This window comes from Hypanus sabinus, chromosome 16 (assembly GCF_030144855.1).
Source record: "Hypanus sabinus isolate sHypSab1 chromosome 16, sHypSab1.hap1, whole genome shotgun sequence".
Taxonomy (NCBI): domain Eukaryota; kingdom Metazoa; phylum Chordata; class Chondrichthyes; order Myliobatiformes; family Dasyatidae; genus Hypanus; species Hypanus sabinus.
Genome location: NC_082721.1, coordinates 90,598,084 through 90,611,612, shown reverse-complemented (window position 1 = coordinate 90,611,612; position 13,529 = coordinate 90,598,084). Strand labels below are relative to the sequence as shown.

Here is a 13,529-nt window from a genome sequence, read left to right as displayed (position 1 = left end):
AGTAGGTGTGTTCAGGAAGGTTTCTAGACACAATATGTAGATAAGCCTACAAGAGGAGAGGCTGTACTTGATCTGGTATTGGGAAATGAACCTGGTCAGGTGTCAGGTCTCTCAGTGGGAGAGAATTTTGGTGATAGTGATCACAATTCTATTTCTTTTACCATAGCATTGGAGAGGGTTAGGAACTGACAAGTTAGGGAAATGTTTAATTGGAGTAAGGGGAAATATGAGGCTATCAAGCTGGAACTAGGAAGCATAAGCTGGAAACAGATGTTCTCAGGGAAACATACGGAAGAAATGTGGCAAATGTTCAGGGGATATTTGTGAGGGATTCTGCATAGGTACGTTCCAATGAGACGGAAAGGATGGTAGGGCACAGGAACTGTGGTGTAGAAAGGCTGTTGTAAATCTAGTCAAGAAGAAAAGAAGAGTTTATGAAAGGTTCAAAAAACCAGGTAATGATAGAGATCTAGAAGATTATAAGGCTAGCAGGAAGGAGCTTAAGAATAAAATTAGGAGAGCCAGAAAGGGCCATGAGAAGGCCTTGGTGGACAGGATTAAGAAAAATCCCAAGGCATTCTACAGGATAAGACATGACAGAATAGGACCAATCAAGTGTGACAATGGAAAAGTGCGTATGGAATTGGAAGAGATAGCAGAGATATTTAATGAATACTTTGCTTAAGTACTCACTATGGAAAAGGAAATTGGTGATTGTAGGGATGACTTGCAGCAGACTGAAAAGCTTGAGCATGTAGATATTAAGGAAGAGGACGTGCTGGAGCTTTTGGAAAGCATCAAGTTGGATAAGTCACCGGGACCGAATGGGATGATCCCAGGCTGCTATGGCAAGTGAGAAAGGAGATTGCTGAACATCTGGTGATGATCTTTGCATCAGCAATGAGGACAGGAGAGGTTCTGGAGAATCGGAGGGTTGTGGATGTTGTTCCCTTATTCAAAAAAGGGAGTAGGGATAGCCCAGGAAATAATAGACCAGTGAGTCTTACTTCAGTGGTTGGTAAGTTGATGGAGAAGATCCTGAGAGGCAGGATTTATGAACATTTGGAGATAATATGATTAGGAATAGACAGCATGGCTTTGTTAAAGGCAGGTCATGCCTTATGAGCCTGACTGAGTTTTCTGAGTATCTAACTGAACACCTTGAACGTAGAGTAGTAGATGTAGTGTATATTGATTTCAGGAAGGCATTTGATAAAGTACCCCATGCAAGGCTTATTGAGAAAGTAAGGAGGCATGGGATCCAAGGGGACATTGCTTTGTGGATCCAGAACTGGCTTGCTCATAGAAGGCAAAGAGAAGTTGTAGACCAGTGGTATGCATCAGAGAGGCCATTGACCCGTGGTGTGCCTCAGGGTGTTGCACGGAGCAAATGAAGAGAACCCAAGTGCAGGACACTGGCACGGAGATTGAGTTGGGGATGCTGGCACAGGCGTGAATGTTGAACAGCAAACTGGAGGAATCTTGACACTGAGCTTTGATTTGGAGTCTTGATACAGAGATGAGGTTTTCATGGAATAGCTTGAAACTGGAGCTGAACTTGGAACAAATGGTTCCAAGCAGTTGAAAAACAAAGTTATCACATGGGAATAGACCAACAAACTGGCAACCTGTGATAGTGTCACCATCGTACTTATTTCACAATCTCTGATGAAAACAGGGTGTACTGTAATTGAGTAAACTAGCAGCAAATGGAGATCTATTGACTGAAATTAGGGCATAATCAGGGAGAAAGGAGTCTTAAAGGGAAACAGCCAACCGGAATCATGACACAGGGATCTGTTCTGAGACCCCTACTCATCGTGATTTTTTACACATGACCTGAATGAAGAAGTGGAGGGATGGGTTAGCAAATTTGCTGATGACACTAAGGTTGGATGTGTTGTGGATAGTGTGGAGGGTTGTCAGAGGTTACTGCAGGACATTGATAGGATGCAAAACTGGGCTAAGATGTGGCAGATGGCGTTCAACCCAGATAAGTGTGAGATGGTTCATTTTGGTAGGTCAAATATGATGGCAGAATATAGCATTACTGGTAAGACTCTTGGCAGTGTTGAAGATCAGAAGGATTTTGAGGTCTGAGTCCATAGGACACTCAAAGCTGCTATGAAGGTTGACTCTGTGGTTAAGAAGGCATATGGTGAATTGGCCTTCATCAGTCATGAGATTGAGTTTAAGAGCTGAGAGGTAATGTTGGAGCTATATAGGACCCTGGTCAGACCCCACTTGGAGTACTATGCTAGTCTGGTTGCCTCACTACAGGAAGGATGTGGAAACTGTAGAAAGGGTGCCGAGGAGATTTAGAAGGATGTTGCCTGGACTGGGGAGCATGTTTTATGAGGTTGAGTGAACTTGGTCTTTTCTCCTTGGAGCGACTGAGGATGAGAGGTCACCTGATAGAGGTGTACAAGATAATGAGAGGCATCGATTGTGTGGATAGTCAGATGCTTTTTCCCAGGGCTGAAATGGCTATCACAAGAGGGCATAGTTTTAAGGTGCTTGCAAGTAGTTACAGAGGAGATGTCAGGAGTAAGTCTTTTACGCAGAGTGGTGAGTGCGTGGAATGGGCTGCCAGTGGCAGTTGTGGAGGTGGAAATGATAAGGAGTCTTTTAAGAGACTCCTGATTAGGTACATGGAGCTTAGAAAAATAGAGGGCTATGGGTAAGCCTAGGTAATTCTAAGGTAAGAACATGTTTGGCACATTGTGGGCAGAAGGGCCTGGATTGTGATGTAGGTTTTCTATGTTCTATGTTCTAACAGCCAGCAGGGTAAGTATCAGTGCATTAGGAATGCAGAATCAAAAAAGGGAGCAAATTTAGTGCTCAAAGTTTTATATCTCAATACACAGAGTGTAAGAAATAAGGATGGTCTTGTTGCACTTTTACAGATTGTCGGGTATGATGTGATCATCAGGCATGATGTATCATGGCTTAAAGTTGGTTGTTGGTGGGAGCCAAGTGTCCAATCTACACAGAGGGATAGAAAGGTAGGCAAAATGTGTGGTATGACCCTGCTGGTAAAGAATGGCATCAAATCATTAGAAAGACATAACGTAGGATTGGAAGATGTTGAATCCTTGTAGGTTGAGTTAGGAAGCTGCAGGGGTAAAAAGACCCTAATATTAGTTATATACAAGCCTCCAAACAGTAGCTGGAAAGTTAACTACAGATTACAAAGTTGAAATAGAAAAGGCATGTCAAAAGGGTAATGCTATGGTAGTCCTGGGAAATTTCAACATGCACGTCGATTAGGAAAATCAGGTTGGTAATGGTTGTCAAGACAGAGTTTGTTGAATGCTTGTGAGATGTCTTTTTAGAGCAGTTTGTCATTGAACTTGCTAGGGATCAGCTATACTGGATTGGGTGTTATGTGATGAACTGGAGGTGATTAGGGAGTTTAAGGCAAAGAAACTCAAAGGAGACAATATGATTGACTTCAACTTGAAATTTGCTAGGGAGAAAGTAAAGTCTGACACAGCAGCATTGCAGTGGAGTAAAGGAAATTACAGTGGTATGAGAGAGAAGTTGGGCCATAGTAAACTGGAAGGAGCTGCTGGCAGGGATGACAGCAGAACAACAATGGCTTGAGTTTCTGGGAAAAATGAGGAAGGTGCAGGATAGATGTATCCAAAAACGAAGAAATATAGTATAACCATGGCTAACAAGGGAAGTCAAAGCTGATGTGAAAACAAAAGAGAGGCCATACAACAAAGCAAAATTAGCAGGAAGATAGAAGATAGAAGATTTAAAAACCTATAGAAAGCAACTAAAAGAATTATTAGGAGGGAAAGATGAAGAATGAAAGTAAGCTAGCAAACAATATAAAAGAAAGCTTTTTCAAGTATATAAAAATAAAAGAGAGATGAGAGTGGATATAGGACCACTGGAAAATGAAGCCAAGGAAATAATAATGGGGGACAAGGAGATGGCAGATTAACTGTATGAGTACTTTGCATCACTTTTCACGGTGGAAGACATTAGCAGTGTGCCAGGTCTTGAAGGGTGCGAGGGAAAAGAAGTGAGTCCAGTTACTATTACAAGGGAGGAAGTACTCAAAAGCTAAAGGATTGAAGGGTATATAAGTCACGTGGACCAGATAAACTGTATCCTAGGGTTCTGAAAGACCTAGTGGTACAGACTGTTGAGGCATTAGTAATGATTGTTCAAGAATAATTGGACTCTGGCACAGTTCTGAAGGATGGGAAAATTGCAAATATCACTCCTCTCTTTAAGAAAGGATGGAGGCAACAAAAAGGAAATTATAGACCAGTCAGTCAGATCTCAGTGGCTGGGAAGACGTTGGGGTCAATTGTTATGGATGAGTTTATTAGAGTTCTTGGTGACACAGGACAAGATAGGACAAAGTCAGCATGGTTTCCTTAAAGGAAAATCTTGCTTGATGAAGCTGTTGGAATATTTTGAGGAGATTGCTAATAGGATGGATAAAGAGGATGTAGTGGATGTTGTACATTTGGACTTTCAGAAGGCTTTTGACAAGGTGCCACACATGGGGCTGCTTAACAAGTTAAGAGCACATTGTATTACAGTAAAGTTACTGGCATGGTTAGAGCATTGGCTGATTGGTAGGAGTTAGTGAGAGGGAATATAAAGATCCTTTTCTGGTTGGCTGCCCAGTGACTGGTGGTCAGTGTTGGGACTGCTTCACAATAATTTAGATAATGGAGTAAATGGCTCTGTAGCCAAGTTTGTAGATAAGATGAAGGTTGGTGGAGGGACAGGTAGTGTTCAGGAAACAGGAGGCTGCAGAAGGACAAACAGATTAGGAGAATCATCAAGAAAATGGAAAACAAAAAATAAAATGTTGGAAAATGCATGGTCATGCACTTTGGTAGAAGAAATGTGCAGACACTGAAGATTAAATTAAAGATGAAAGATTAATGATTAAAGATTAACTTGGTGCATAGTTCCCTGAAGGTGGAATCTCATGTGGATAGGGCGATGAAGAAAACTTCTTTGGTATGCTGGCCTTTATAAATCAGAACATTGAGTCTAGGAGTTGGGATGTAATGTTAAAATTGTACAAAGCATTGGTGAGGCCAAATTTGTAGTGTTGTGTACAGTTCTGGTCACTGAATTATAGGAAAGATGTCAACAAAATAGAGAGAGTACAAAGGAGTTTTACTAGAATGTTACCTGGGTTTCAGCACCTAAGTTACAGGGAAAGGTTGAACAAGTTAGGTCTTTATTCTTTGGAGCGTAGAAGGTTGAGAGGGGACTTGATAGATGTATTTAAAATTATGAGCGGGATAGATAGAGTTGACGTGGATAGGCTTTTTCCATTGAGAGTAGAGGAGATTCAAACAAGAGGACATGAGTTGAGAGTTAAGGGGCAAAAGTTTAGGGGTAACACGAGGGGGATCTTCTTTACTCAGAGAGTGGTAGCTGTGTGGAATGAGCTTCCAGTAGTAGTAGTGGCAGGTTCGCTTTTGTCATTTAAAAAAAATTGGATAGGTATATGGACAGGAGAGGAATGGAGGGTTATGGGCTGAGTGCAGGTAGATGGGACTAGGTAAGAGTAAGCATTCGGCATGGACTAGAAGGACCGAGATGGCCTGTTTCCGTAATGTAATTGTTATAAATTGCAGGTCGACTCGGTGGTGAGGAAAGCAAATGCAATGTTAGCAATTATTTCAAGAGGTCTAGAATACAAGAGCAGGGATGTGATGCTGAGGCCTTATAAGGCACTGGTGGTTCCTCACCTTGAGTATTGTGAACAGTTGTCAGTTCCTTATCTAAGAAAAGAAGTGCAGCATTGAAGGTTCACAAGGATGATTCTGGGAATGAAAGGGTTATCATATCAAGAATGTTTGATAGCTCTAGGCCTGTACTCATGGGAATTTAGAAGGATGAGGGGGGATTTCTCAAACTTCCAGTAATGCCTCCACACCCCATCACCATTTCCTATCCCCTTGTTTCTCTCCCATGTTATTTCCCAGCCCACCCATCGCCTCCCTCTAGTGCTCACTTCTCTCTCTCCTCCCCTCACTTTTCAAATCTACTCCTCAGCTTTTTTTCTCCAGTCCTGCCAAAGGGTTTTGGCCCGAAACATTGATTGTATTTTTGTTCATAGATGCTTCCTGGCCTACAGAGTTCCTTCAGCATTTTGTGGATGTTGCTAGGATGACGGGAGATATCATTGAAACCTTTTGAATGTTGAAAGGCTTAGACGGAGCAGAGGTGGAACGAATGTTTGCCATGGTAGGAGAATTTAGGACAAGAGGGCATTGCCTCAGTATAGAGGGGCATCCATTTAAAACAGAGAGGCAGAGAAATTTCTTTAGAGGGTGATGAATTTTTGGAATTTGTTATCACAGGCAACTGTAGTGGCCAGGTCGTTGGGTGTATTTAAGGCAGGTTCTTGATTGAACGTGGCATCAAAGGTTACGGGGAGAAGGCTGGGGAGAGGGATTGAGGAGGGAAAATAAAGAACCAGCTGTGGTTCAATGGCAGAGCAGACTCAATGGGTTAAATGGCCTAATTCTGCTCCTGTGTCTTATGGTCTTATGGTATTTTTACCATTAAAGTTCTCTAGCTCCATGCACTATGATTCAACAACTTCCGATGCTATGCCATCTCTTTATATCTGTAGAACATTGCTAGAGCTCCCCCTTCCCCCTCCCAGTTTTACTTATCACCTTGTGTTTCTTCCTCCCCTTCCTCCACCTTTCAGTTCTGACTCCTTATCTTTTTTTCTCCAGTTCTGTTGAAGGGTCTCGGCCCGAAATGTCGACTATACTCTTTTCTATAGATGCTGTCTGACCTGCGGAGTTTCTCTGGCACTTTATGTGTATTGCTTGCATTTCCAGCATATCAGATTTTCTGTTGTTTGTGATCAATATTCAGGTGTTCTGTTGTTTTAGATGCGACAGAGCGGGAGGGTTTAAAGAAGGCAAGGTGGCATTACTGGTCAGGGGAAGGGTCATGGCAGTGCTCAGTCAGGATGGACTGGAGAATTCTCTGGTGAGGCATTACGGATGGAACTGAGGAATTAGAAAGGTATGACCATGTTAATAGGGCTATATTACAGACCACCCTACCATCTGTAGGATTTAGAGGTACAAATTTGTAGAGAGATCACAGACTGTTGCAAGAAACATAACTTTGTACATATTGATTGGGATTCCCATACTGTAAAAGGACCAGCTGGAATAGAATTTTTCAATTTAAATGCTGGCTCAAATAGACTCGAAATGCAGGGTACTGGAACCAGAGGCGATTTCGCTCACACTCATGTGATGTTCACTCCTCTCTCTGTGATGCTGAGGATATGAGACTGCCCTGGCTGTTGTGCTTCATGTCTGCAAGCTTCACGGTGATTTGCACCATTAAGATAACAAATTCAGACCGTGGCTTTGGGCCTGCTCCTGATATTCGGATTTAAGGACTCAGTTAGGTTCAGAACACTGTGTTCACTTCTAATGTTTGCATGAGTTGTTTTTTTTTCTCTTTCTCAGCACGTTGAGTGTTGGTCTTCATTTTTTAAAAAATTGGGCTCTTTTGGGTTTCTTGCTTTGTGTGCCCATAGGCAGACAAATCTCAATGTTTTATTATTTATAAATTATTTGAAAATAAATGTACTTTGACTTTGAAATATGTTCAGGAAAACTTTCTTAATCATTGCATAGAAGTAAGTCCCAACAAAAGGGTATGGAATACTTGATCTGCTACTATGGAATGAGACAGAGCAGGTGATAAACGTATGTGTAGGAGAACACTTTGCATCTAATGATCATATTGCTATTAGTTCTGAGATAATTATAGAAAAGGATTGGTCTGGTCCTTGGGCTGAGATTCTAAATTGAAGAAAAGCCAATTTTCATGGACACCTTGGATTGAGTCCTTAGCATTCTTAAATGGGAGGATGAACTGCCAGAGGATCTGGTCCATGTCGGTACTAATGACATAGATAGCAAGAGTGACGATGTTCTGCTATGTGAGTTCAGGGAGTTACGTGCTATGTTAAAGGGCAGGACCTCCAGGGTTGTGATCTCAGGATTGCTACCCATGTCACATCTCGTAAGGCCAGAAGTAGGAAGATCGTACTCCCGGTTAAACATGTAGCTGAGGAGTTGGTGTAGGAGGGAGGTCATCAAAATTTTGGATCAATTGGCTTTCTTCCAGGAAGGTGGGCCCTGTACAGAAGAAATGACTTATACCTGAACTGGAAGGGGACTAATATCTTTGTGAGAAGGTTTGCTAGTGCTGCATGGGGGTTTTAAAGTAGAGTTGCAGGGCATGGAAACCAGAGTGCTAGACAGACATTGGAGTAGTTATAAGAAAAGATGTTGGTACGCCTACTTACAAAGTCAGGAATTAAAATATTGAGTATGGTGGGACTAACAAGGTATTATAGGAAAGACAGTGAGCTTAGGACATGGATCAGCATGTTGAATTATGACATTGTAGCCATTAGTGAGATTTGTCTGCTGAAGGAGCAGGACTGGCTGCTCAGTGTTACAGGGTTCTGATGTTTTACACATGATAGAGTGGGAGGGGTTAAAGGGAGAGGTGTGGTTTTACTAGTCAGGGAAAATGTCACGTCAGTGCTCAGACAGGACAGGTTGGAAAGCTTACCTACTGAGGCTATATGGGTGGAATTGAGGACTATGGGAGGGATGAACATGTAAACAGGATTATATTATAACCAGTCAGTGAGATTTAGAGGAGCAAAATTGTATAGAGATCACAAACTGTTGCAAGAAACATATGGTTATGATAGTAGGTGATTTTACCTTTCCACATATTGACTGGGCCTTACTGTTTGGACAGGATGGGATGGAGTTTGTCAACTGTGTTTAAGTGCCATTAAGTTTGTTAACCTTGCAGCAGCAGTACAATGCAATACATGAATGATAATAAAGAGAAAAGAACTGTGAATTACAGTAAGTGTGTGTGTATATATATATATATATATATATATATACACACACACTTACTGGACAACATGTCCTCTTCTCATTGCTACCATCAGGAAGGAGGTGTATATATAAATATACATACATACATACATACACCTCCTTCCTGATGGTAGCAATGAGAAGAGGACATGTTGTCCTGGGTGATGGGGGTTCTTAATGATGAACGCCATCTTTCAGAGGCACAGTTCTTTGAAGATGTCCTGGATAGTACAGAGGCTGACTAATTTTTCAAGTCTCTGCAACTTTCTTTGATCCTGTGAGTAGCACTTCCCCCAGACTAGACAGTGATGCAGCCAGTTAGAATGTTCTCCATAGAAATCTGTGAGTGTTGTTGGTTGCATACCAAATCTCCTCAATCTCCTAATGAAGTATAGCTAATATCTTGCCTTCAATATGTTGGGTTCAGGTTAGGTCCTCGGAGATCTTGATACCCAGGAATTTGAAACTGCTGACTCTCTCCATTTCTGGTCCCTGTATGAGGATTGGTGTATGTATCCTCGTCTTACCCTTTTTGAAGGCCTCAATCAGTTCGTCGATCTTAGAGATGCTGATTGCAAGGTTGTTCTGTGACACCACTCAAAAATTGGTGTATCAACCTCCTGTACACCATTTCATCACTATCTGAGAGTCTCCCGACAATGGTTGTATAGTCAGCAAATTTGTAGATGGTATTTGAGCTGTACCTAGCTGCACGTCATGGGTGAAGAGAGAGTACAGCAGATGGCTAAGGCCAAATCTCTCAGGTGCATCAGTTTTTATTGTCAGAGAGGTGGAGATTTTATTTCCAATCTGCACAGATTGTGGTCTTCCAGTTAGGAAGTTGAGGATCCAGTTGTGGAAGGAGGTAGAGAGGCTCAGGTGCTGAAAGTTTTCGATTAGAACTTCAGGAATAATGATATTAAACACTGAGCAGTAGTCAATAACCAGCATCCTGGCATAGGTATTTGTATCGTCCATGTGATCCAAGGTCACATAGAGCGCCAGTGAGATTGCCTCCACTGTAGACGTATTATGGCAATAGGCAAATTGCAATGGGTCCTGGTCTTTGCTGAGGCATGAACTGATCCTAGGCATAACCAACCTCTCAAAGTTCTTCCATTACCATAGATGTGAGTACTACTAGATGATAGTTGTTAAGACAGCTCACCCTGGGCACTGGTATAATTGTTGCCTTTTTGAATTTGGTGAGAACTTCTGACTGTAGCAATAAGAGATTGAAAATGTGTTTAACTACCCCACCAGTTGATTGGCAAAGGACAGATTGGACTGTGGACTTTTTTCAGTCTTATAGTTTTTTTTTTAATTCTGTGCTTTTTATACAATCTTCATTGTTTTTTTGTGTGGGGAAGAGGGATTTGGGGTTGATTGTGCTGCTGTTCTTTTCTTTCTTGGTTTTGTGGCTATCTGGAGCAGGAGAATTTCAGAGTTGTATACTTTGATAATAAATGAACCTTTGAACCTTTGATTAGGACTGGAAAGAAAGAGAAAAGAAGCCACAATAAGAATGTGGGGGAGGGGAAGGAATACAAGCTGGAAAGTGAAAGGTGACTCCTGGTGGGTGACGAATGGGTGATGAAGTAAGAATCTGGGAAGTGGTAGGTGGAAACGGTAAAAGGCTGGAGAAGAAGGAATCTGATAGAAGAAGGAGTGCAGTATGGGAAAATAGAAGGAGGAAGTGCACCAGGGGGAGATAGATAGGTGAGGAGGGCCAGGGTGGGAAATTGAAGAACAGGGAAGTGTGAGGGAGAAAAAATTATCTGAAGTTGGAGTAATCAATGTTTATGTTAATAACTTGGAAGCAACCTTGATGGAATATGAGGTGTTGCTTCTCCAACTGAAAATGACTTCACTGTAGCAGAAGAGGAGGTGTTGGATCAACATGAGGTAATGGAATGGGGATTGGAATTAAAATGTTTGGCTACTGAGAAAGTTTAGTTTTTGCAGATGGAGCGAATGTGCTCAACGTAGTCCACAAATCTATGTGCAGTCTCATTAAGTTAGAGGGATGCCCATCAGGGGCACTGGATGCAGTAAATGACTCAATAGGTGAAGTTTTACCTCACTTGGAAGGACTGTTTGGGGCCCTGAATGAAGGTGAGGGAGGAGGTAAGTGGGTAGACGTAACACTTCTTATGCTTGCAGAGATAAGTGCAAGGAAAAGGTTAGTGGGGAGGGACAAATGGGCAAGGGAGTTGTGGAGGGAGTGATTCCTGCAATAAGTGGAGAATGAGAGTGGGGTGTAAAAATGTGTTTGGTAGTATAGTACCGTTGAATATGGCAGAAGTTGTAGAGTATAATGTGATGGATACAGAAGCTCTTGGGGTGGTAGGTGAGGACGAGATGATGATACTTACTGGTTTGAGCAACAACTTGCTGGTGGCCATTAAAGCAAAAAGAAGGCAACTAAGTAGTTCATTATTTACAGTTTTTATGGTAAAGGCTCACTGCAAACAGTGGCCTGTGGCTTCCCTGGCAAAGTTGAGTGGAATAACCTGTACTATCTGGCTTTTTTGTGGTGTGAGTGGTGTCTCACTGGTGCAGGATGGTTGCAGGAAGTCCAGGCTGGAGTTGCTGGAGTGGACTTGGAGTCAATTTGATGCGGTGGAGCTGAGGCCTGGAAAGATCAGAGGTTTAATCGATTTAAGAGCCAAGCCAAATTGGACAGGTTGGGTAATTCGATGAGGGGGAGCTGAGGTGAGAAGAAGTGAGGAGAGATCCAAGGTTGATTGATTTAAGAGCTAAGCTGAATTGGAATGGCCAGGAATGGAGTAGGGATAACCCTGGGAATTGTCCATATACACTGATTGGGACTGCTACAAACTGATGAAGGAAACTTTCCTGAACACATTTGATGCTCAACCTTTTAATTCCTGTTGTCTAAGGTCTTACCAACATCTATGTTCATAATCACTCTGCTAAGTGTTCTGGCACTCTGGTTCCCATTCCCCTGCAACTCTAGTTTAAACACCAACTGTGCAGTATTAGCAAACTTTCCCACAAGGATATTAGTCCCCTGTAGTTCTGTACAGGTCCCACCTTCCCTGGAAGAGAGCCCAATGATCCAAAAATCTTATTCCCTCCCTCCTACACCAACTCTTTAGCCATGTGTTAAACTGGATAATTTTCCTAGTTTTATCTAGCCTCACTAGCATGTGGCATGGGTAGCAATCCTGAGATCACAACCCTGGAGTTCCTGCCACTGCCCTCCTTTAATTTGTTCTTGCCTAATCAGAATCAGGTTTATTATCATCGGCATGTGATATGAAATTTGTTAACTTAGCAGCAGCAGTTCAATGCAATACATAATATAGAAGAGAGAAAATCAATCAGTCAATCAATTACAGTATACATATGTTGAATAGATCATTCCCAAATGCTGATTGGTCGCTGGTCAGAGCTCTAAAAAGACTTCCACAAGTTGCTGCCCTTTTATACTCAGAGTACTGAAGTGAAATTCCCTGCTCTCAAGCTTCTGATCTCATGATTGGTTGCTGGTCAGAGCTCCAAACAAACTGCAATAAGTTGCTGCCCTTTTATACCTGGTCAGAGGACGTAAGTGAAGTTCCTTCCTCTCCAGCCTCTGATTTCATGATTGGTCACAGAGCTCTGTTGTGGGGCATCAGTAATAATCTTTCAAGGATCAATTGATTCTGGCATGATTCTGGAGGACTGGAAAATTGCAATTGTCACTCCACTCTTCAAGAAGTGAGAGAGGCAGAATAAAGGAAATTATAGGCCAGATGTCAGCGTGTGGGTAGATGTCAGAGTCATTTGTTAAGGATGTTTTTCAATGTACTTAGAGGCACATGATAAAATAGGCTGTAGTCAGCATGGTTTCTTTAAGGAACAATCTTGCCTAGTAAATCTGTTGGAATTCATTGAAGGAATAACAAGCAAGTTAGAGAAAGAAAATTGCTGGATGTTGTCTACTTGGATTTTCATAAAGCTTTAGACAAGGAGCCACACATGAGGTTACTTCACAAGTTAAGAGCCCATGATATTACAGGAAAGATACTAGCATGAATATAAAATTGGCTGATTACCAGTAGGCCAACAGAGGTAATAAAGGGAGCTTTTTCTGGTTGGCTGCAAGTGACTAATGGTGTTCCACATGGTCTGAACATTCACTCTAGAAGTGGTAACTTCACATTCTTCATGACCCCTGACACCTGGAATTTCTACCATATTGCTAGTATATTCCACAGTGAAGACTGATGGAAAATACTTATTCAGTTTATCTGCCATTTCCTTGTTCCTATTACTAACTCTCCAGCATCATTTTCCAGCAGTCTGGTATCCACTCTCACCTCCTTTTTACACTTTATGCATCTGTAGAAACTTTTGGTATTCTCTTTAATGTTATTGCCTAGCTTACCCTTTTATATTCCATCCTTACCTTCCTAATGACTTTTTTAGTTGCCTTCTATTTGTTTTTAAAAGTCTCCCAATCCTCTAACTTCTCACTAATTTTTGCTCTATTATATGCCTTCTCTTTGGCTTTTATGTGGGCTTTGAATTCTCTTGTCAGCCACAGTTGTGACATCTTTCCTTTCGAATACTTGTTCCTCTTTG

At 41.8% G+C, this 13,529-nt stretch overlaps 1 long non-coding RNA gene across 2 annotated transcripts in view; it reads left to right on the top strand.

Moving 5' to 3' along the window:
• The window catches only part of LOC132406563 (uncharacterized), a 29,818-nt gene that overhangs the window by 11,042 nt on the left and 5,247 nt on the right, over window positions 1-13,529 (top strand). Inside the window, exon 3 of one of the 2 annotated variants that reach the window (XR_009516200.1) lies at window positions 2,907-3,005. The exons of the other annotated variant lie outside the window; for it this stretch is intronic. This is a non-coding gene — a long non-coding RNA (uncharacterized LOC132406563). The remainder of the gene's footprint in view (window positions 1-2,906; window positions 3,006-13,529) is intronic. 2 annotated transcript variants of the gene reach the window in all.